Here is a 21,642-nt window from a genome sequence, read left to right as displayed (position 1 = left end):
CCTGTGGTCAGCTACTCACTCAGCTGCTCTCACTTTTTTTTATCCCAGCCACTGCCCTCTCCAGGGCTGCTTTTAAACCCCTATTCTGCTGGAGTGGGCAGCCACACCACTATAGGCTCCCTTTCTGGTCCACACCAATGTCCCTCTGCTCCCCAGTGAACCAGGACTTAAATAGCTATAATCAGGCCCTTGGTGTTTCTCCCTAATATTTCAGCTTCTTCTGCTCTTTGATCCTGCATAAAGGTAATAATCAAGTGTTACCATAGGCCTGGATGTGATGTTACAATATTAGTTTAATACTTCATTGCAGGATTAAAGACCAGGACAACATAGGATTCAAATGGGGGATATTTTGTTTGTTTGTTTTTTTTCTTTTAAAAAAGGATAACTGCAATGATTGCAAAAAGAGCACCAAAGAAATTGTTGTCTAAATTTATTTTCTTCTTTTTCAAGTCTTCTCCAGAATATAAAGTCTGTTCTTAAGAAAATTTCACTTGAGGATAAATCACTGGCAATAAACACCTTTTCCTTTGCAGATGGTTTATGATCACTGACATTGTGCCATCTGACTAGCAGGAGGTGAGTACATACCCTAGACCACCTTGTACAACAGGAGACAAACATAAGTGATAAATATGCATGTGTTCCAGATATTAATTAAAGAGCACCATTGCCTTGAATCTATTTGCCAGGACTATTCAAATCCATTTCAGTTCAAAAGCATTCATGTGAGGGGAAAGAAAGGAGATTCTCATGTTTCTTTGAATTTAATTCAGAGTAAAATTTCACAGATTTATATTGGAAAACAATGTTTAAGAATTGTGAATTTTGGTTGATTTGTGCTAAAAAGAAACTTACCATTTTTGATAAATGTTTCCTTTGACAGTTAAATTAATTTTCTACTTGTACTTCTTGTTTTAACATGTAATTTAAGGCAACAATTGTTTTGAGTGTCTCTCTGTCCTACAGGTTCTGTGATTTCTGTCACATCAGGATTTACAACTGCAACAGCACTGGCTGTTAATCTTTGGAAATCAGAGTGACATGAGAAAGGTCTGTAGGCTGATGACTGTTGCCAGTGTGGTACTCCAGACTCAGCTGCTGTATCCTACTAGATTCACCTGCAGTGAATTCACTTCTTCTCAGGGAAGTCCCAATGGGTAGTTATAGGCAATTGCTTTTCCTTCCCAAGGGTCCTCAGATGTGTTATTATGACGAGTCCTGATTTGGGCACAGATTCAGGAAAACCTCACTATTCAATACAGCATTTAAGCACATGATCAACTTTAGGTGCATGCTTACATCCGATTGTGACCTCAGTGTTATCTTGAATAGGGATGGCTTGTTTTCTTTCAGTTGTACTTCAACAAAAATTTACCAGCCAAGTCTAGCAAAGCCCTTAGCTCTTACCTGACTGTGAAATGATTGTTAATGTTTGTGATATTTGGAACAGGAGTGATAATCCTTAATCAAATTTGATAGACTCAGTATTCTTCCAGTCTCTGATTAAGACCCTGATCGTTCAATGAGCTCCATGTGGATGGACCCCTGCACCTACATGGAGACCATTGACTTCAGTGGAGTCCTGTGTTCATGCCGAGATTCACCTGCATGCAACTCATTCCAGGATCTGATCTTAAAGAGGTATCTGGATGAAAAGTAACTGGCTGCAACTCAACTAAGACACAGAAGTAACTGTGGGTATTAACAGTGGGAAAGCCATTTTGAGGAATGGGGTAGAGGTAACATTGAGTGTGCTGAAAAACTGATTTGTAATGCTACCCACTACAAATATATTTATGTAATTTATTGTTTTGTTTGATATTTGTAAATAAGGACATAACATGTCATTTAAATCTTTGGTCTTTCTACTAAGTCTATCAGTTAGTACCAGTTGTAGTGATGGTTTTCTGATATATATCAAGTTATCCCCTCCAGAGTCCTTATGAAGATTTTTTAATAGCTAAGAGAATGCAATGCAGGTTTTGTAGTGAAACCAGTGCATGCCAGTCTGGGATTTGGGGTGTTTAGTCAATCCAGATATGTTCAATGCAGCTTGTAATTACCAAAGACTCATTAACAAGACAAGACTTAGGGCTTTGATTCAAGAAATTCCCAATTACCTGAGACAAGTGTCACTAAGAACTGGACTGAGACTACCAACCCACCAAACAGCAAAAAGATTTTAACAACTTTCTGATATCAAGCTGGCATAGGAACCAGCAATGTAGCAATAAATGAGTCCATTACTGATGCCCTGAACCACGTAGGCCCTCCAACAAGTTTTATATATTCTGCTGTTATTCAGCTATGCAATGGCATCAAGTCAACAGATGAAAGGCTCAATACTGGGCTAAGAATTGTTTAATGTAAATTAAATTGTATCCACCCTCAACATGGCTACTTATCTCGCACAGTTTTAAACTGAAACAGATTCTCTTAAGATTAAAAACAAAACAAATGCTCTTTTAAAACCAGATAAACTGAATTATTACAAATTATACGTGTCTCAGTTCTAAATCATTAATTGCTCTCAGAGTAGGAGATTAAAAGACAAAAAAAATAACCTAATTATGAAAGATTTATAGTGGAGAGTTGAATTATTTCTGTGCTCAGGGTAAAATAGCATAGGATTTGAATGTTTTTTAGTGCTCCACTGCACTGACCATGATGATGACCAGAAATGTTAATTTGCATTAAACTGCCATAACGCAATTACATATTTTTTTTTAATTCCTGGAAAAAAACAAAACACCTTGGGTAACACTATCTTGTTATCTAAAAGCATCTTGCTAATTGATAGTGTGAATAAAAGATATGGTTAATTATGAGGTTTCAAATAACATTTTGCCTACACCTGTACTATGCAAAACTGTGAAAATTTCAATTGCTTCTATGAACAATGAGCATCTTTTTATAAGCAAATCCTACACTACATTTGTGAAGGGAATACTGAATATAGGTAACTATACTATTGGGGCTTGCTGATCTCTCAGCTGTCATCAGGGAAGCTGCAAAATATTTTTAACAGAACTGAGCGCTCAAGGGCAAATTCTGCCTCTAATACTATTGATTTGCATTCAAGTAACCAAGGATAGAATTTGGCCTGAAGTAACTAGCCTGCGTTACTGACATATAACCTCTGTATTACCTTTTGTTTTACAGGGAGCGCAACATACAGCACATAGGAGAAGTACAATGGAAAGCAGTAAGCAAAAACAAACTAATGGGGTCAAATCTGTTTTCAGCTAGACAAGTGTAAATCCAGCGTAACGCCATTGAAGTTTACATTGGATTTATACCAGTGTATATGGGAGTAGAATTTTGTCTTTTATCTCTTTGACCCCAGCTGTGCAAGGGGATCCACACAGGGGGATCTCTGTTCGACATAGAATCAGAACACATGGTACCTTTTTCAATATTTCACCCTGTGCTAGGAAAACACACTCAGACGTCTGCCTTCTAGATCTATCTAAACACAATATAGCAACCCTGTACCTTTACTATGGCCTTGGCTACACTGAGAAAGCTTTGTTGGCTTAGCCATACTCTACTAGTGTGGGTGCAGCTTCCACTGGCATACAAATGCTTCTGCCAGTATAGCTTACAGCAGTTCTCTGAGAAACACAAAAACTATACTTGCAAAAGGATTGTTCTGTTGGTATAAGTACATCTACATTAGAGCATAGTTATGTCAGTATAAGTGTAGACAAGCCCATCATTACTTGGGAGGTAATCAGATTGCTAGAATTTTAAAGTGGCAATAGACAATATACTACAGTAAGCAAATCCTGATCATGCTAGCCTATAAGAACAAATTTACAACAGAATGTTAACTCCTGTGAGAAGTTAATTAAGGACTAATTAAGGAAGGTGTAATATTTTTGTTTTCCATTACCTCTTGGGTTACTTTGTCATTTTGCCTTTATAGGTAAGAGCTTAAGCTGCCAGATATAAAATTGGTTCTTTAAGGAACTGTACAAATACTTAATGTAATAAGTATTAAAGCAAAGTTTTCTGCATGCAGAGAAATAATTGCCTACCTTTTTCAAAAACTTCTGGTTTATCATCTGAATTCCTATACTACAATGCTATGGTGTAAGAGTTACTTTAAAAAGAGACATTGCCAAGTTAAAAATCTTGTGCGGGTGGATTAAATATCTTATCCATGATATTAACAATTTAAATGATTAAAACTAAAAAATGTTTAAAATCTCATTTATTTGCCCCCATTTATGCTATCTTATTTACATTTCCACCAAGCTTGGGCAATGAAGCCTTAATACTCAATTCTGAATTTGTTCCTAGTCAGTGGGTCAGATTCAGTCCAGGTTATGTCAGCTGTGCACCTCCAGCACTGGAAAGTCTTGTTGGCATGAGGCTGACATTGCACAATGTGCTCTCTGCCTACGACCTGTCATGGGGCTCATAGCCAGCTGACAAAGCCCAGAAAACTGAGCGCAATCAACTGGGCAGAGGATGGCCAGGACATCTGGAGGTGTATTGTGCAATTCCCTGCCAACTTCCCCTGGGAGGTATCCTATGGAGTTGGAGCCATCAATTACCTTCTCCTGACAGAAGCTCCAAGGTAGAGTATCTGTAAATGGCCCTGTTACAGCCCTCACTGAGCTCCTCTATTTGGCCATGCACCGCACTGCTGTGTTTCAATCCCACAAGCTGGACCCATGTATTTTCAATCTTCCTTTGGTCTAAATAGGCTCCAGCATTGTCTTTCTTTAGTCCCTCTGGCACACTTCCTGAGCACAGACTCTGTCAGGTATCCTTTCATGGAAGTGGGACTTCACAATCCAGCTGCCCTACACTCCCAGAAAAAGTGATAAGCCGCCAGGAAACCCAAGTAACTTAAGCACAGCCTTTCCCAGAACTGCAGCCCTGTCGGCACACTGGTTTACAGTTACCTCTCTAGGGACATGTGATAGTTGAAGTACATAACATGCAGACTTTGCAAAAGGGTTTCTAAAACAATTACTCTTTACTTTGGACACACAAGAGACATACAGATTCAGACAGAAACAGAACACTTACACGCCTTTCCCTGCCTCAGTTTCTTCATCACTCTGGAGCATTCTGTGGACTTAAGTAAGAGGCCTCCATGTTGTCCAGGATCCTCTCCCTTCTCCTCTTGCACAGCCTTGCTTTCTTTGTCTTTTCTCTTCTTCCTCTTTCTCGCTAACATGACTGGTGAGAGAGAGTCCTCCCTGATAAAGTTCCAGTCGCTTCTGTCATGTGTCTCCTCCCCCACTCCCCATCAGCATTTTAAGGTGTTCAAAATCTCCCATAAGGTGATCTGTTGCCTGTTTACTGGCTCACCTTTCAGAACCAGTTTCCTTGGTTTGGCCGACTTCTTTGTTTAAAGGTACTTCCATTTGAATAGAAGATTCAGGTTTAACAAACTTCCATTTTTAGCTCTGTGTTCCCACCCTTTGGAATTTCATCCCAAAACAGAGGTAAAAAGAAGGCAGACTAGCCTTACAGTCAAAATGGAGTTTGTAGTTTGATAAAGATAGATACAGAGAGTTCATAATCTCATACAGAATTCATAAATTGTACATAAATAGATTCCCTAAGTCACAACTCCTTGTTCACAGCTACACTTGCTAGTGTGGGGGCTGGAATTATAGCTCAGTGTCTGGCCAGTTCTGAGGTTCTGAAACTGTGCTTCAGACTCTAGATACCTTGTTGATCACATAGTGCTTGCACTTGCTCCTTATTTCCATTTGCTAATTCACATTAAAGGAAGTTATAAGTACATTTTTTCATACTACTCCTTTTCCATGTAGGCAGTTGCTTTAGTTATCACAAGGGTGTTATGCAATCACAAATGGATGGAAAAGGTGCTCCACACATTTGTCTCATGTACCTCCTTCTCTCTCATCCATAATCACTACATGAAGATACCATGAATGAAAACCCATACACTAGTGCAGAGGTGCAAAACCTGCAAGGATACAGTGTACTGTAAACAAACTTTCCTTTCAGATTGAAAAAGAAAATCATGAAAACATTTCTGTTCATACTACATTTTATAAAACCCAAATTTGGGGCCTAAAGTACATGAATGTCTCTTTCCTTGAAAAAAGCTGGTTAGAATAATTGTAGCAAGGGGAAATATAGGATACAGTATTCAGGGACCCTAGTCTTATTGGGGCCTCTGGACATCTGTAAAATACAAATTAATAATATATTTGTCACCATTGGGATACAAAAATAATGGTAATAGTATATTTACAAGTAGGTATAAAAAAACCCACCAAATTGGTGTCTCAGTTACAATAGCTGTGGTTTATGTATTAATAGTTTTGTGAATGGTTGAACTTAAGATCAAGGGCATAGACCAGGGGTGGGCAAACTACGGCCTGCGGGCCGGATCCGGCCTCTCAGGGCTTTGGATCTGGCTCATGGGATTGCCCCCCGTGGTGCCGTGGGCCCTGCACTGCTCTCAGAAGCAGCCGGTACCACATCCCTGCGGCCCCTGGGCGGAGGGGAGGGGGGAGCAGAGGGCTCTGTGCATTGCCCTTGTCTCCGGGCACTGCCCCCCGCAGCTCCCATTGGACAGGAACAGGGAACCAGGGCCAATGGGAGCTTCAGGGGAGGTACCTGGAGGGCAGCACACGCAGACCCCTCCTCCTCCTCCCTCCCCCAGGGGCTGCAGCACTTCCTGGAGCGTCGCGGCATAGGGCTAGGGCAGGCATGCAGGGAGCCTGCACTGGCCCCGGTGTGCACCGCTGCCACCCCGGAGCCACTTTAGGTAAGTGGCACCAGGCCGGAGCCTGAACCCCTCCTGCACCCCTCCTGCACCCCAACTCCCTGCCCTAAGCCCCCTTGTACACCCTGCACCCCAACTCTCTGCCCTGAGCCCCCTCATACACTCCGCACCCCTCCTGCACCTGAACCCCTGCCTTGAGCTCCCTGCTGTACCCCTGTGCACCCCAACCCCCCGCTCTGAGCCCCCGCCACACCCTACACCCCTCCTGCACCCCATCCCCCTGCCCTGAGCCCCCTCCCACAGTCCACACCCCTCCTGCACTCCTGCCCTGAGCCCCCTCCTGCACCCCAACCCCCTTCTCTGAGCCCTCTAATACACCGCACACCCCTCCTCTGCCCCAATCCCTTGCCCTGAGCTCCTTCCTGCACACCGCATCCCTTCCTACACCCCGTGCTCCCTCCCACACCCCAACTCCCTTCCCCAACCCTGCATACAATTTCCCCACCGAGATGTGGCCCTCGGCCCAAAAAGTTTGCCCACCCCTGGCATAGACATTGTGTTTGCTTTTCTAAGTCAAAAGCAAAAATTCTGAAAACATCTTTTGCATAAAGTTTCACCCTTGGTGGTTAAAGGCTTAGAGCTTTAATAAGCATGCATTCTCCTTCTAGCTTTCCTCCTCAAGCCAGAGACATGTCTTTGTTTGAAACAATATACAGGGAAAATATTTTAATGGATTAAAATCATAAAATCACCTCAGTGTCTGAGGAGAATTGAGAAAGTATAGATTTGTCTTGTTGAGTCTCTTCTCAAGCCATCATTTTCCCATTGGAAGGAGATGTGTTATCTGTAAAGAGACCATCTTAGTCCCAGGTTAGTCACTTCAGAAACATGAGTGTATCTTTCCATTTTCATTAAGTTATTCACACAGTGTGTCTTTCACACACCATGCAATGTGTTTCGATTATAATAATACTGGGAAACTGTATGTCCTCTGTCCATACAGGGGGATAGACTTGTCCATCTCTAACTAATGTTGCTCCTAAGTGACCCACCGGATAGCACATGTACTGCCACACAGGAAACTTGGGTTCAGCTATACTAGAAGACTCCAATCCCTTGGGCCAATTGGTGCTTTATACTATATTATTCATCCTCAAGAGCCACACTCAGAGGAAGAGCACTGCCTGAACACATTATGCCTCAAGGCACTGAGGGAGAATGCATAGGAAGAGCAGGAATTACTCCACCTGTTCTAAAAGGTGTAGTCTGTTATAAGATAGTGTACTTGCCACACGCAATACTGCAAGGTGTCCTCATCTCCAGCACCTCCTACTGGCCATCTGCCTCTTGCCAGGTCTTCCATGGATCAGCCTGAGAGACAAACCTGCAGCCATACCAGGGCTGCTCACTGAGATGCCACAATTGACCCCTCCAACCGAGCCTGAAGTGATGCAGCCCTCAGGCAGACAGCAGTAGCCTATCCCTAAGCAGACCCCAGGTTAGATGACCCCAGGCTCAGGTATTTCCCCAGCCCTGCCAGAGCTATAAGTTAGTGTGAGCAACAGCACTACTCAGCCAGGAACCCTGCTGCTGCCTCACAGTGTAAAAGACTCTCCGGACACCCATGCCGCTCTTGAGCCAGTTCCTGTTCCTGCCCCAGCCTTGCATGAGCCCCATTTTAGCCTGCTCCAGCCTTGTCTCTGTCCTACTCTAACCTTACTCCAACCCGGTGACTGAACTGTTTCAGCCCTCCTGAACCTCAGACCCTCAGACTCTCATTACCTGGCTTTGATGCCTGCTCCACCCACTGGGCCTGGCTACCTAGAACCATTGTCTGACACAGCCCTCCAGCCAAGTTGCATACAGTTCAATCCCCTTCTGGGAGTAACAAATGGTCCAACTTGTAAATTCACAAAACATCCCAACACAACAGAGACTTTCAGCCCCCCTCGAGCTATTCCCAGCCCACTGTTGGTTTTCCGCTCCACCTTTGACTCAACACTCCTTCCATTGAACTTGCATGCCCATTTTTCAGGGCTGGTAGTGGAACTTAGGCTCCCCCTTTATTTGGCACAGGGACCCTGTATTAAACCGCTAAGTCAGGCTGTTCAGATGTGGTGCTTTTTCCCTGGGCCACTTCCTACCTTCAAGTCCCCTTGTGCTGATTCTCTGCAACTTGTGCTTAACACAGCCTCCCTTCCCTTTGGAACTCAGGTCTCTGGCTTCTCCCTCGGTCCTCCCAGTTTCTCCTTTCTCTGCTGAATTAACCACTCCTCTGCCTCTCCTAGGCTGACCTACTGTCTAAGTTTCTCTCTCCACAGAAGAGTCCAGTCTCACAAGCAAGCTAACAGAAGTTGGCCCTCAGATTTCTGCCTTCCATTTAACACAGAGGTCTTCAAACTGTGGGGCATGCCCCTGTAGAGAGGCGCCCTTCACAGTTTGAGAACTGTCACTTCCTGCCAGAAGATGGGGGATCGGAAGCTGGTGGGAGCCCCCCAGCACCTCAGGCCTCTGCCTCTCTGTGCTGTGAGAGCCAGGGTGCTTGCTGGCTGCCCAATGGCCCTCCCTGCTCAACTCCCTGAGCTGGGCCGCCTCTGCATCGTCCGACGCTCCCTAGACAGGGGAGGTGGCACAGCTCTGAGATGTGCCCTGACGTGCTCTTTCCTCTCCCTCAAAGGAGCCTTGTGCTGGCCAGCAATGCCCCTTGGAACTGCCCCCTACTCAAGAAGCCAAGCTGCCATGAGATGCTCCCTGAGGTGATCGCTTGCTTGAAAACCTCTGGGCTAAATGGAAGTCAGAAATCTGGGAGGAGGGGAGTGTGACCCCACATGCACACTGCCCCCCCCATGCTGCCCCATTTTTCTGCTTCCTCAGCTTTGCGCCCTGGGCGGCTGTCCCTCTCGCCCAGCCCTGGTTATGATCCTGCTTGTCTCTCATATATACTGGGACCAACATGGCTACAACAACACTGCAAACATCTAAGAGACTGTCAGACAAGGGATTTTTTTCCTTATAAAGATTCTCTCCAGCTGAAGGGAAAGGGAACAAGAATTATGGTTAAAATGAAAGCTTTACCTAACATTTTACATTTCAGCACTTTAACTGTTTACCTTCTTTTCTGCATCTTTAATAAAAGGTTTAAAGAGATTTTTAATGGTGAGTTTGCCATGTTACTAAGGAGCCTGAGGGCTCTGTATAACAAACCCCTTGTTTAACACTGTAATGTTGGACATTGACAAAGTCACAGTAACATCTTTGACTCTTTGGGCCCTTTATTCCATCTAAATTATTACAACCCCCCCTCTACCATGCAGGGAAGCCATAATTTATAAATAGCATTGAATATCTCAGAGGAGAACAATCTAAGAACCTCTGAGGAGAAGGAATACTTCAGGGGAAACAGATGCCTATCTAAGGAAAACTATGTGGTAAAAGCAATCCTGAGGAAAAAATATACACTCATGCCAATTATGGGGAATAGGAAGAAGAAAGAAGGATTTGTGATCTAAGAACTAATTGTTGTGGTGAATGCCAAATGAAGTCAGGTTGAGAAGTCAAATATTACGGAAGATTCAGTCTTCAAGACAACAAATTTCAAATTTGCAATAAGCTTCTCAGAGATTACTGAGTTTCCCAAGATAATTGTTATTTTTGTATTTCAGTCATAGATAGTGAATTATGCAATCAATGGTAATCAAGCATGAAACATGTCACTTTAGAGTTCAGCAATGACAGCTGATACATGCAAAGGAAAACTAAGAGTCAGACAGCGGCAGTTATTTTTTATTTGGAGGTTACATAAAAATGTAGATATGAGATGAAGTATTATTGTCTTAAAACTTTTCTTTAGCATTCAAATAATCCTACACTGAAATGAGTGTTGCTAAAACATAACAAGACAATCCTATAACATTTGCACCACTGACTCCATATCACAACAGTTCCTCCAATACAAAGTTGATACATTCCCTCATTCAGTGAAATGTCTATGGTATCCTACACATTTGTTATATAATATTGTAATTAATAAACCTTGATCTTGTGTCCCTCACAGCCATAGGTCAATGAAAATAGTGTTCCTTTCCTCAGGAGAAAAATTGAGTCTCCAAGCCATTTTCCCAAGCCTCTTTCAATTATAGTAATTTGTCATATTTGCTTCAGTCGTCAGAGAATAGTATAGCTCTTGCATTTTGAAAGCTAATGCACGTAGTTCTTTCCAAGTAGAATCAGTCCAAAAATATTTGGGAACTTGTTTGTACAGATTACATAAATTTGAGCCCTGAAACCCAACAGAGGGTATTTCAGCATCACTAAGGATCACTCATGATTTCTGATCTGAAAGAGAAGCTTTGAAATCAGCTGAGCTCAAATACCTTTCATTCCAGCTTGATCTAGCATTTCCTGTATAAAGGGCAAGATACCGAACTGCTATAAACCAGTGAAACTTCAGTGGAGCTATGTCCAATTTATTCCAGCTCAGGATCTGGCCCCTTTAATTTAAAATGCTGAAAGATGACCTCAAAGGTTTGTGTCTTTTTCATTTCTTTATGATGTATAAATAAGAGCTGAAAGGGCTTTTTTTCTTGCTTGTTTTTTTAAACATCAGAAAATCAAGTCTTTGCCTACCCTGTCTTTCCTGATAATTCTTTATCTGTTGCCCATGCTTGCTTGCCTTTTTAAAGAAATTTCACACTGCTGTTTTGCCTCTGATCTAAAGCCACTGGTGCAAGCAATAGTGGGATCACAATAGCAATAGAAAAAGCAGAAGCATTTTTATTAGGCTGTCAGCCAGTCCTGTTCAGAGCTGGTCTACATAACATGATAGTAAAAGAAATGCCAGCCCCCTGAGCCCTACCCATGCTCCTTACATTGTTGCTACTTGTGCAGCTACATTAACTGTGAACAAGCTTTTGCCTTTTCAGGGTTACCCAAGGCTGAAATGTGAACATTTATATAGTTTTTTAATTTTAGTTCTATATTTCATAAATTGTCAAGAACAAACTTACCCTATGGACAGTAAAGGGGAATGTAAACGTATTCTTTATAATTGCTAATAAGAGCAAAACGTAATAATCAAAAGATACAGGAGCAAGACCAGCACAAATCCTCTGATAAAAGACCCCTTGAGGTGGAGTCCAAAACAAAATTCCAAACGCTTTCTGACGTACCTGGGATATAACACACTTGTTTGACCCTCCTGCAGTCTTTATTTGGGCAAAATTTCCTCTGAATGTAAAGATAGATCATCCATGACTCTGTAAGGGTTACTCTCACCACACCTTACTAATTATTTTGTGCTCACTGTTGGCATGTGCCATATTGCCAAAAAACCTCAAGGGTCAACCCCCAAAAAATCATGAGGTTGTTTTTTTTTTTTTAAGTTTTGGATTCTTTTTAGTTGCTTTTTTCTTTTATGTTTTTAGGTCATATTGTCAAGCTTTTTTCTACAATAATGAGGGCTAGAAACTGACTTTAAGCGAAAGCTGAGATTTTTATATAATCACATGACTCCACAAGCTGGGGCATTAAGAAAAACATCAAGTGTCATCAAAGAATCCTGTGGCACCTTATAGACTAACAGACGTTTTGCAGCATGAGCTTTCGTGGGTGAATACCCACTTCTTCGGATGCAAGCAGTGGAAATTTCCAGGGGCAGGTGTATATATAAGCAAGCAAGAAGCAAGTTTTTTGCTGTAGGATGGCCACCTTAAAATCTGCTATTGTGTGGCCAGGGAGGATGAAGTGTTCTCCTACAGGTTTTTGTATATTGCCATTCCTAATGTCTGATTTGTGTCCATTTATCCTTTTCCGTAGAGACTGTCCAGTTTGGCCGATGTACATAGCAGAGGGGCATTGCTGGCATATGATGGCATATATTACATTGGTGGACGTGCAGATGAATGAACCGGTGATGGTGTGGCTGATCTGGTTAGGTCCTGTGATGGTGTTGCTGGTGTAGATATGTGGGCAGAGTTGGCATCGAGGTTTGTTGCATGGGTTGGTTCCTGAGCTAGAGTTACTATGGTGCGGTGTGCAGTTGCTGGTGAGAATATGCTTCAGGTTGGCAGGTTGTCTGTGGGCGAGGACTGGCCTGCCACCCAAGGCCTGTGAAAGTGTGGGATCATTATCCAGGATGGGTTGTAGATCCCTGATGATGCGTTGGAGGGGTTTGAGCTGGGGACTGTATGTGATGGCCAGTGGAGTCCTGTTGGTTTCTTTCTTGGGTTTGTCTTGCAGTAGGAGGCTTCTGGGTACACATCTGGCTCTGTTGATCTGTATCCTTATTTCCTTGTGTGGGTACTGTAGTCTTGAGAATGCTTGGTGGAGATTTTCTAGGTGTTGGTCTCTGTCTGCGGGGTTAGAGCAGATACGGTTGTACCTCAGTGCTTGTCTGCAAACAATGGATCTTGTGGTGTGCCCGGGATGGAAGCTGGAGGCATGAAGGTAGGCATAGCGGTCGGTAGGTTTTCGGTATAGGGTGGTGTTAATGTGACCACCACTTATTTGCACCGTGGTGTCTAGGAAGTGGACCTCCCGTGTAGATAGGTCCAGGCTGAGGTTGATGGAGGGGTGGAAGCTGTTGAAATCATGGTGGAATTTTTCCAGAGTCTCCTTCACATGGGTACAGATGATGAAGATGTCATCAATGTAGCGTAGGTAGAGAAGGGGCGTGAGTGGACGGGAGCTGAGGAAGCGTTGTTCCAGGTCGGCCATAAAAATATTGGCATAGTGTGGGGCCATGCGGGTGCCCATAGCGCTGCCACTGATCTGGAGATATATATTGTCATTAAATTTGAAATAGTTGTGTATGAGGATAAAGGCACAGAGCTCAGCAACCAGTTGTGCTGTGGCATCATCAGGGATACTGTTCCTGACAGCTTGTATTCCAGCTTGTATTCTACCCAAGATCCACAAACCCGGAAATCCTGGACGCCCCATCATCTCTGGCATTGGAACTCTCACTGAAGGACTGTCTGGATATGTGGACTCTCTACTCAGACCCTATGTTACCAGCACTCCCAGCTATCTCCGTGACACCACTGATTTCCTGAGGAAACTACAATGCATTGGTGACCTTCCAGAAAACACCATCCTAGCCACCATGGATGTAGAGGCTCTCTACACAAACATCCCACACACTGATGGAATACAAGCTGTCAGGAACAGTATCCCTGATGATGCCACAGCACAACTGGTTGCTGAGCTCTGTGCCTTTATCCTCACACACAACTATTTCAAATTTAATGACAATATATATCTCCAGATCAGAGGCACCGCTATGGGCACCCGCATGGCCCCACAATATGCCAATATTTTTATGGCCGACCTGGAACAACGCTTCCTCAGCTCCCGTCCACTGTAGGAGAACACTTCAACCTCCCTGGCCACACAATAGCAGATTTTAAGGTGGCCATCCTACAGCAAAAAAACTTTACGACCAGACTTCAAAGAGAAACTGCTGAGCTCCAGTTCATCTGCAAATTTAACACCATCAGCTCAGGACTAAACAAAGACTGTGAATGGCTTGCCAATTACAGAACCAGTTTCTCCTCCCTTGGTTTTCACACCTCAGCTGCTGGAACAGGGCCTCATCCTCCCTGATTGATCTAATCTCGTTATCTCTAGCTTGCTTCTTGCTTGCTTATATACACACCTGCCCCTGGAAATTTCCACTGCTTGCATCCGACGAAGTGGGTATTCACCCACGAAAGCTCATGCTGCAAAACGTCTGTTAGTCTATAAGGTGCCACAGGATTCTTTGCTGCTTTTACAGAACCAGACTAACACGGCTACCCCTCTGATAATCAAGTGTCATGAGACCAGTGATAAAATAGAGTTGATGACACAGAACAAGACTCAAAATTTGATACGACATAAAATAATACTTTTCTCCTGCATCCAAGAATCTCCAAAGCTTTAGAAGAGTGGGTAAGTAGTAGTAATAGTATCAGTTTTGCAGATGGGCAGCTGGTGACCAGAGATCTTAGCGATTTGCCCATAATAATGCAAGGTCAGTAGAAGCTCCAGGATTAGGCAGCCTCAGGCCGGGCCTTAGCTGGCCTGAGGCTGATGAAGAGTCAAAATACTCCAGATCTCCTGATTCCCAGTACTATCTTCCCCTCAGACGTGATATCCATGTCCTCTTTTAATGAACAGAAATTGGTGTTGCAGATTTAATATTAAGTATTGAAGAATGGTATCTACCTTACAGTGAAAAAAAGTGAGAAGCTTTGTAGTTTATAGCAATTAGATAGTATTCCTTTAATAGGTCGTGAACACTCTATTGCAGAACCACTAGAACTGAACAGAGCAGTAGCATATATATGTAGCTAGGGCTTGTACATTTGTATATAGCTAGTCAATACCAGTTGTTTGGAACCCAACTATGTTCCTGTGGTTTCCCCCTATTCTTAATGTGGTGTTCGGAGTGGGCACAACAAGCTTGCACAGCCTTTGGAAACCTGAGGCTTCGCAGTCTCTTAGAACTCTAGGGAGTGACATTTCTTTTCCTGTGGTTCACTCATCTGAGAATCTATTGGTTAAAAGAATGTTTGGGATTTCTTTCTTCACCATTCCATATTGTGCCTGAACTGTTGCTGTGAAATGGTGATTGTTGTCATTTATAACTCCAAATGGCAATTTATTTTAGCAAACCAGAAAAAAAATTAAAAAGTTGTAAATGTAATGTAAATAAGCTCATGAAAGATGGAAACTATTTTTAAAAAGTCATCCTTGTATCACTTATTAATAAGAAAAATTCAGAAAATGCATAAGGGATTGGAAGTGAATGTCTCCATGGAAACTACCAATGAAGAATATGGACATTGACATCAAACAAATCAAAAGAAATTGAAAAACTAAACGAGAATTTAAAAGGGGTAATAAGCAAAAAGAATAAAGAGGAATCGAGATAAATCTCATTGAATTGATGTGATATACATGGTGAGAAGAAAAATGTAAATCAGAGAGAAAGACAATGAGAATGAGAACATGGAAAATGTATGTTACAGCAGCAAAAACATTGGGTCTCTTGGAAACAGTAGGTATATCTACACTGCATTTTAAAACCTGAGGCAGCACGTCTCAGAGCCCAGATCTATAAACACAGGCTTGTGGAGCTCAAGTTATAGCACTAAAAATCAGTGAAGCCATTCAGGCTCGAGAGCCTGAGTCTATAGCCCCGGGCTCTGAGACTTACTCAAGGAGTGTTTTAAAACACAGTGTAGACATATCCATAATAGGGTCCAGTCCTGGGTGAAGCTAAGCATCTCGCTTGAGATACCAAGAGCCCTTTAAGACATTGGAGATTGAAAGTGATCAGCACTTTGCAGGATTGACCTCTAATGTCTAATATAAATACAATCAGTGTGATTCTGATTAGATCCTCTGGTTTCCTGTTATAACCTGATTTGCAATATCTATTTCCAATACACAGAACCTGATACATCCCCTTTTTACTTTATAAACCAAAATACTCGAGTGGCTCTCCCTCTGCTAAATCTTCCAATACAGATTTTTCAAAAATAAATAAATAAATTTATTTATTGTAAACAAGAAAGGCAGAAACTACACAGAGGCTACCATGCTGTGTAAGCCAGTGATCTGGCTCCTGTTTCTAGACAAGCTAATTAGCTGAAAAGAGACTGCAAAAATATTTGCTGTGATGTGTTGAAGGCGAGCTGCATAAAAAGGTGACCATGCCAAAACCCCATTAACTTTGTGAATGGGGATAGTCTCTCTCTCTCCCCTCCTTCTCCCCCCACAACTTGCTCTCATTCATATACCTTCCTCACCCCAAGCTTTCTCTCACACAAACACACACACCTTTAATACCTGTTTGTCTCACACCCCACCTCAACATTCACTCACTACTGGGCTCCCAATTCAGGCACATAAGCCCTCACTCATTGCCATTCATCCCACTTAGTCACACTAATTAGTATTCGTTGGGAATTTCACGTTGAAATGTTTTTTTCAATGGAAAATGCAGTTTCTGCAAAATCAGAATTTTCCCCATGGGAAAATTTCTCTTTCACTGAACTTTTTCAATTCTCCATCAGCAAAAATCAAAATGAAACATTTAGTTTTGTGTCAGATTGACCAGAATCAGAAGATTTTTGGTTTGTTGAACTAAATCAAGAAGTTTTATTTCAGGCTAGTTCACATTAATTGTGTCCTCCTAAACTGCTGCAATGTTTTATGGGAATTGAAGTTCAGGGGCCTCATGTCCCTATTCTCCTCTATGGCCCAAGTACCATGGATGGACTACACCTCCCATGATGCACCAAAGTTTTCCTGTCCTTTAAGGCGGAATGAAGTTTGCCAAATCAGTGCCATAGTTAATAAGCTGCTTCTAGTGCAGGACTAAGGAGGGTCAGGTGATATCTTAATAGGTACTTGGGTCTTAGAAAAGGACAGAGATTAGTTTGACAGTGGAACCATACCATAGGGATGGCCAGGCTCCTTTGAAAGTCCTTGAGGCAGGGTCCGTAGGGGGCTGGAACTCCAGGGGAACCAGCCTGGTGGTTTTAGTCTGACTTCTGCTACCTTGGAAGGGATTACTTTTGTTTTTCTCTTGGCCAGAGGGCCATTTCCTGCATAGACTGCTATCTGGAAAGCTGAGGGCACCAACTGAGAGGAAGGCAATTAAGCTCAAAAGTGCCAGCTGTGCCTCACTTGACCAAAAGGGGGTGCTACTGAGCAGCTATATCCTATAGCATTCCCCTTTGATTTACCTGCAATACTGCAACATGGGAGTCATGTGTCATGATACATATTCATTCACAATGCTCCACAGTGCATTAATTCTCCCCCCTCAGCCCAGCTTCCTCAGCTCTTTCTCTTCCTTCAGTCATCTCCAAATTCATCCATTCCCTTTTTCTAACCAACCCACTTCATTATACCTCAGAAGCATCTTTTCAAAGCTGCAGCAAGCACACATCCCATCTCCAGCTCGGCCTCTTCACAACTGCAGAGGCTGCCTCAGCCTCTCATCCCCAACTGGACCTCAATTCATCCCTGATGGCATCCCTTACCTCGCCTTCTGGATGCTCCTGTTCTAGAGCCATTTCCCTAGCTCCTATAGAAGCCGGTGGTTTTACTCCATGCTCTGCCTTAGTGGAAGGGTTACACAAGCTGTTGGGATCCTTGTTCCCTGTTTAGTGCCTGGTGGGAAAAAAGGAGCCAGGTATCTTTGTTTCCCTGTTTAGGACTGTGGAGGGAACTACTGTAGCTTGGCGGGTGGAGAAACCATGGGAGGTAGCTGCAAGGCAATAGAGCAGGTATCCTATGAATCTGACCTTAGCTGGCCATGTTGTGGAAAGCAAACAGGCCTGGGCCAAGAGGACGTGGGGATGGAAGAGTTGTTGATCTTTTCTCCACCTACTTAAAATGCCATTCATATTGGTGAGGAGAGCCACTTTTCACGCATGGGCATAAACAGAATCTTCGTCCATGGTGCTCCGGCAGTTTGGGAAGCAAGAGAAGGGTGGATGGTACTATAAATAAAAATAAATAATGATAAAGTCAAGTGTCTGATCTGTCACCAAAGAGGAGATTGTTTATCCACTCCTGAATTAGGATTAGTCTCTATTGAAACCCTTGGTGCCTTTTTATCACTAGCCAGCACCCACAGAGATGAAACTTCTTTTGATCAGATATCTTTGAATAGCTAGTTGAAGCTGAAATCATTCTGACCTTAGGAGTAGTGGGGGGGAGCAGTTGCCAAATAGTGAAAAACAAAGTGTGCTGTAAAATAAAGCTCCATAACAAAAATTAATTAAAACACATTTTCCCATTGGGTTCTAATACAAATTAAACCAAAATGCAATCACAAGGGAATTAAGGCCAATAAAAATTGTAAATAAAGTAGCAGTGGTAAGACTACTTTGATTATTCTGTATATAGCTAAATTAGATTAATAAAAAATAATCTCAGGAGGAAAGACTGTGTTGCAAATGAAAGACTGTAGAGTGCCAGGTGAGTTTATCAAAGCAAAGGAAAGTCTCCTTTATTTTATTTTATTTGACTTTGTTTTGCTAATCTTTTGCTGTTTACCTAGGTATAATGTCATCTTCTTTGTGGAAAACTAAGATCCATGTGGAAAACAGAAGTGTCTGCTAATTATTTTCTTCTGAAAACAAACAAGGGAATGAAGTGTGTCCTATAATTGAATTAAAAATCCCCCAAGAAAGTTGGTTCCCTTTACGACATGGATAAAAGCAAATATATTTGGAGGAAAAAAATATTAGGTCAACAATTCCCTTGCAACTATATGTGCATTTTTACTAGGGATGACAACGTGCTTCAGATAAGAAGCAGCCTAACCTGAAAGTGGATAGAGAGAAGAAAAAACAGGAAGCAAGGCTCTTTGGGGAAGGGACTGTGTCTTTTTTCCTCTGTTTGTGTTGTGCCTGCACAATGGGGCCCTGGCTTCTAGGCACTACCGTAATTCACACAACAATCATCAGAGACGAAAGTAACAATGGGTGGACAGGATGACAGAAGAAATGAGAATGAAGATCGTGCTGCTTAAAGGAGATGACAATTAGTAGACAGAATAATATAAAGAAAAAACAGTACCTAGAATTGAGGGGGGAAAGAATGGGTATGGAGAGAAAAAGCCAGAGAAGAAAGGAGAGACAGTGATGATAAAGAAATGGTACAAAGATCACACTGGACTTTTAGCTTAATGAGTTATTATATCTTCTCTAGCAGATATCATTTTGTACATTTGAGGGGAAAGGATTTGAGCATTTGACATATGTTATATTATTAATAATGATAGGGCACCTTATGTGGATTCTATAGTTAAATAACCTGAGGGGAAAGAGAAAATCCATCTAAATTTCATTAGCTTGCATGTGGAGTCCTCTGAGGGGTTCCTAAACTAAGGCTGAAGCTAGGAGTGGTGGCAACACAGAGATCCTACTCCCTATTTATTTAGATGAGTCTGTTACGTTTTGGGTGGTAAGTGGCTCAAATAATTTTTCTGGCACTTCTGGAAGTGGTAGTGCCAGGCTTTGCATTGCTGATCAGTCAGTTAGTGACACTCTTCCCACATAATTAATAAACTCAGAAGCCACCAGTGTATTAGGGGGCACTGTGCTGTTGGAGGTGCTGTGTTTGGACAAGATAGAGGGCCCGGCAGCTTGTAGTCATTAAAAATCCCATGACTCTTTCCCTAAGAGTAGGGGTGTTGGCGGAAGTGCCTTGGACAAATCCCAGCAAAAGTTCTATAGTTACATTCTGCCATGCCTACTTTAATTTTCCTGGCAGCTTTAATTGGAACTTATGTTTTTCTTTACCACCCATTCTAAATTGCTGAGGAGAATTGCTCTGCTTTGTTAGACAGCTGCTGTGTTATGACCCAGAGGTAGGTGATGAAGGGATCCCTATGTAACCCTTACTTGCCATTTCACAAGGAGATTGCACGATGTCGTAAAGCACTTGGGGGTCCTTAAATGAAAGTCACAATAAGAGCACAAAATATCATCCTCATTAGCTATAAGGGCCACTTCAGAGCAATGGAAAGTATTCTTTTGCCTGCCCATCTGGGGTTTTGCACACTGCCTCAGCAGTGCTCCCATCCCCTGCCTGCTCAGAGAGCAAGAGATCAAACCTGTGCCTCTGGCATGATATTGCAGAGCTCTAATTACAGAAGTACCATCAAACATCTGTTGTAATGGGTAACTATGATTCTTTGGCATGCACAGACACAATACCTAGATGTTCAAAGCATATCTCTGTACGTAATTTCTATGAGCTGGATTGTAAGTGACCCTTGTGCAAGTAGTGCATGGGGAAGGAGGAAAGAGCATAAGAAGCCTCCTCCCCTTACATAGACCAGGCACTTCTCTGTCAGTTTCAGTTTCTGCATTCAGGCCAGCACAGGAACTCTTCCCCCCACCTCTTCCTGGGGGAATTCTGTACTAAAATAATTACAGATTCTGCAACAAAAAATTAAAATTTTGCACAAAATATTTTAAAATTCTGCAAAATTCTGCTTATTTTATTTGTCAAAATAACACAAAATAATCACCCCAGGTTCAAATATGTTTGGTCATTTATTTCCAAATACCTGTCAGCAAGTATGTCTGTAACAATACAGACAACAAAAGAGATTCAGGAAATATTTTTTTGACAAATAGATTCCTTACTAGGCATATTAATACAGAACATCGAGTAATAATTCATTTAAACTACAATACAGAACTGTATTTCCCACACCCTGCAAAAGCAGTGCAAAGGCTTGGGGGAATGCAGGAGCTGAGGGAGAGGGAAGTAAATTGCTGTGAAGGAGCCTGGGTATGAACTTGGAGGGTTGTTGGGTATGGGTGGGGAAAGTGTGGAACAGGTTTTTTTGAGGGGTAGGGAAGAATTGTTAGGGAGCTTCCCAATGTAGACCCTGGGTGACCCTTAGCCTCTCCCATTCAGTCAGGCACATCTACCCCTGTCCCCATGTGTTCCTGCACCCCTATGTGTCCTTGTACCCCGTGTTCACATGTCCCTCCACCCCCACTCAGACACCCACTCCCCATATCCCCATGTGGCCCTTCACCCCTCACCCATCCCCATGTGTCACTGTTCCCCCACCTAGCCACTCCCCTCTCCCTATGTGTCCCCGTACTCCCGCCCCCATCTCCATGTGTCTGTGTCTCCACCCAGCCACTCCCCTGTCCCTCTATAGCTCTGCACCCCCTCTCACAACACCATGTGGTCCTACACCTCCCTGCCCCATGTGGCCCTGTGCCTCCACTCCCATTCACCCCTGCCCCAGTCTGTCCTCCCCCACCAGCCTCTGTCTGACCCCACAGCACCCCACGCTGTCTGTTTCCCCATCGCCCCCTCTCCTGACCTGGCCTGACAGGCGCTGCGAAGAAGGCAGGCTTCTTCTCTTCCCTCGCTAGCCCTGT

The 21,642-nt window shown here is 42.9% G+C and overlaps 1 long non-coding RNA gene across 3 annotated transcripts; it reads left to right on the top strand.

Annotated features, from left to right (window-relative positions):
- The first annotated feature begins 114 nt into the window (after positions 1–114).
- LOC120390616 lies at positions 115–20,606 on the top strand. Of its 3 annotated transcripts, none has more exons than XR_005591101.1 (5): positions 115–243; positions 537–579; positions 970–1,053; positions 3,166–3,208; positions 7,731–7,947. It is a non-coding gene; the product is annotated as an uncharacterized LOC120390616 (long non-coding RNA). The 3 variants fall into 3 exon arrangements; XR_005591103.1 differs by lacking the exon at positions 7,731–7,947 and adding an exon at positions 18,789–20,606 and having other exon boundaries at positions 121–243; positions 454–579; XR_005591098.1 differs by having other exon boundaries at positions 121–243; positions 454–579.
- The last annotated feature ends 1,036 nt before the right edge of the window (positions 20,607–21,642 follow it).

The sequence above is a fragment of the Mauremys reevesii genome, linkage group 1 (genome assembly GCF_016161935.1).
Source record: "Mauremys reevesii isolate NIE-2019 linkage group 1, ASM1616193v1, whole genome shotgun sequence".
Taxonomy (NCBI): Eukaryota; Metazoa; Chordata; order Testudines; family Geoemydidae; genus Mauremys; species Mauremys reevesii.
Note: the sequence above shows the minus strand (reverse complement) of the source record. Positions and strands in the feature narration are given on the sequence as shown.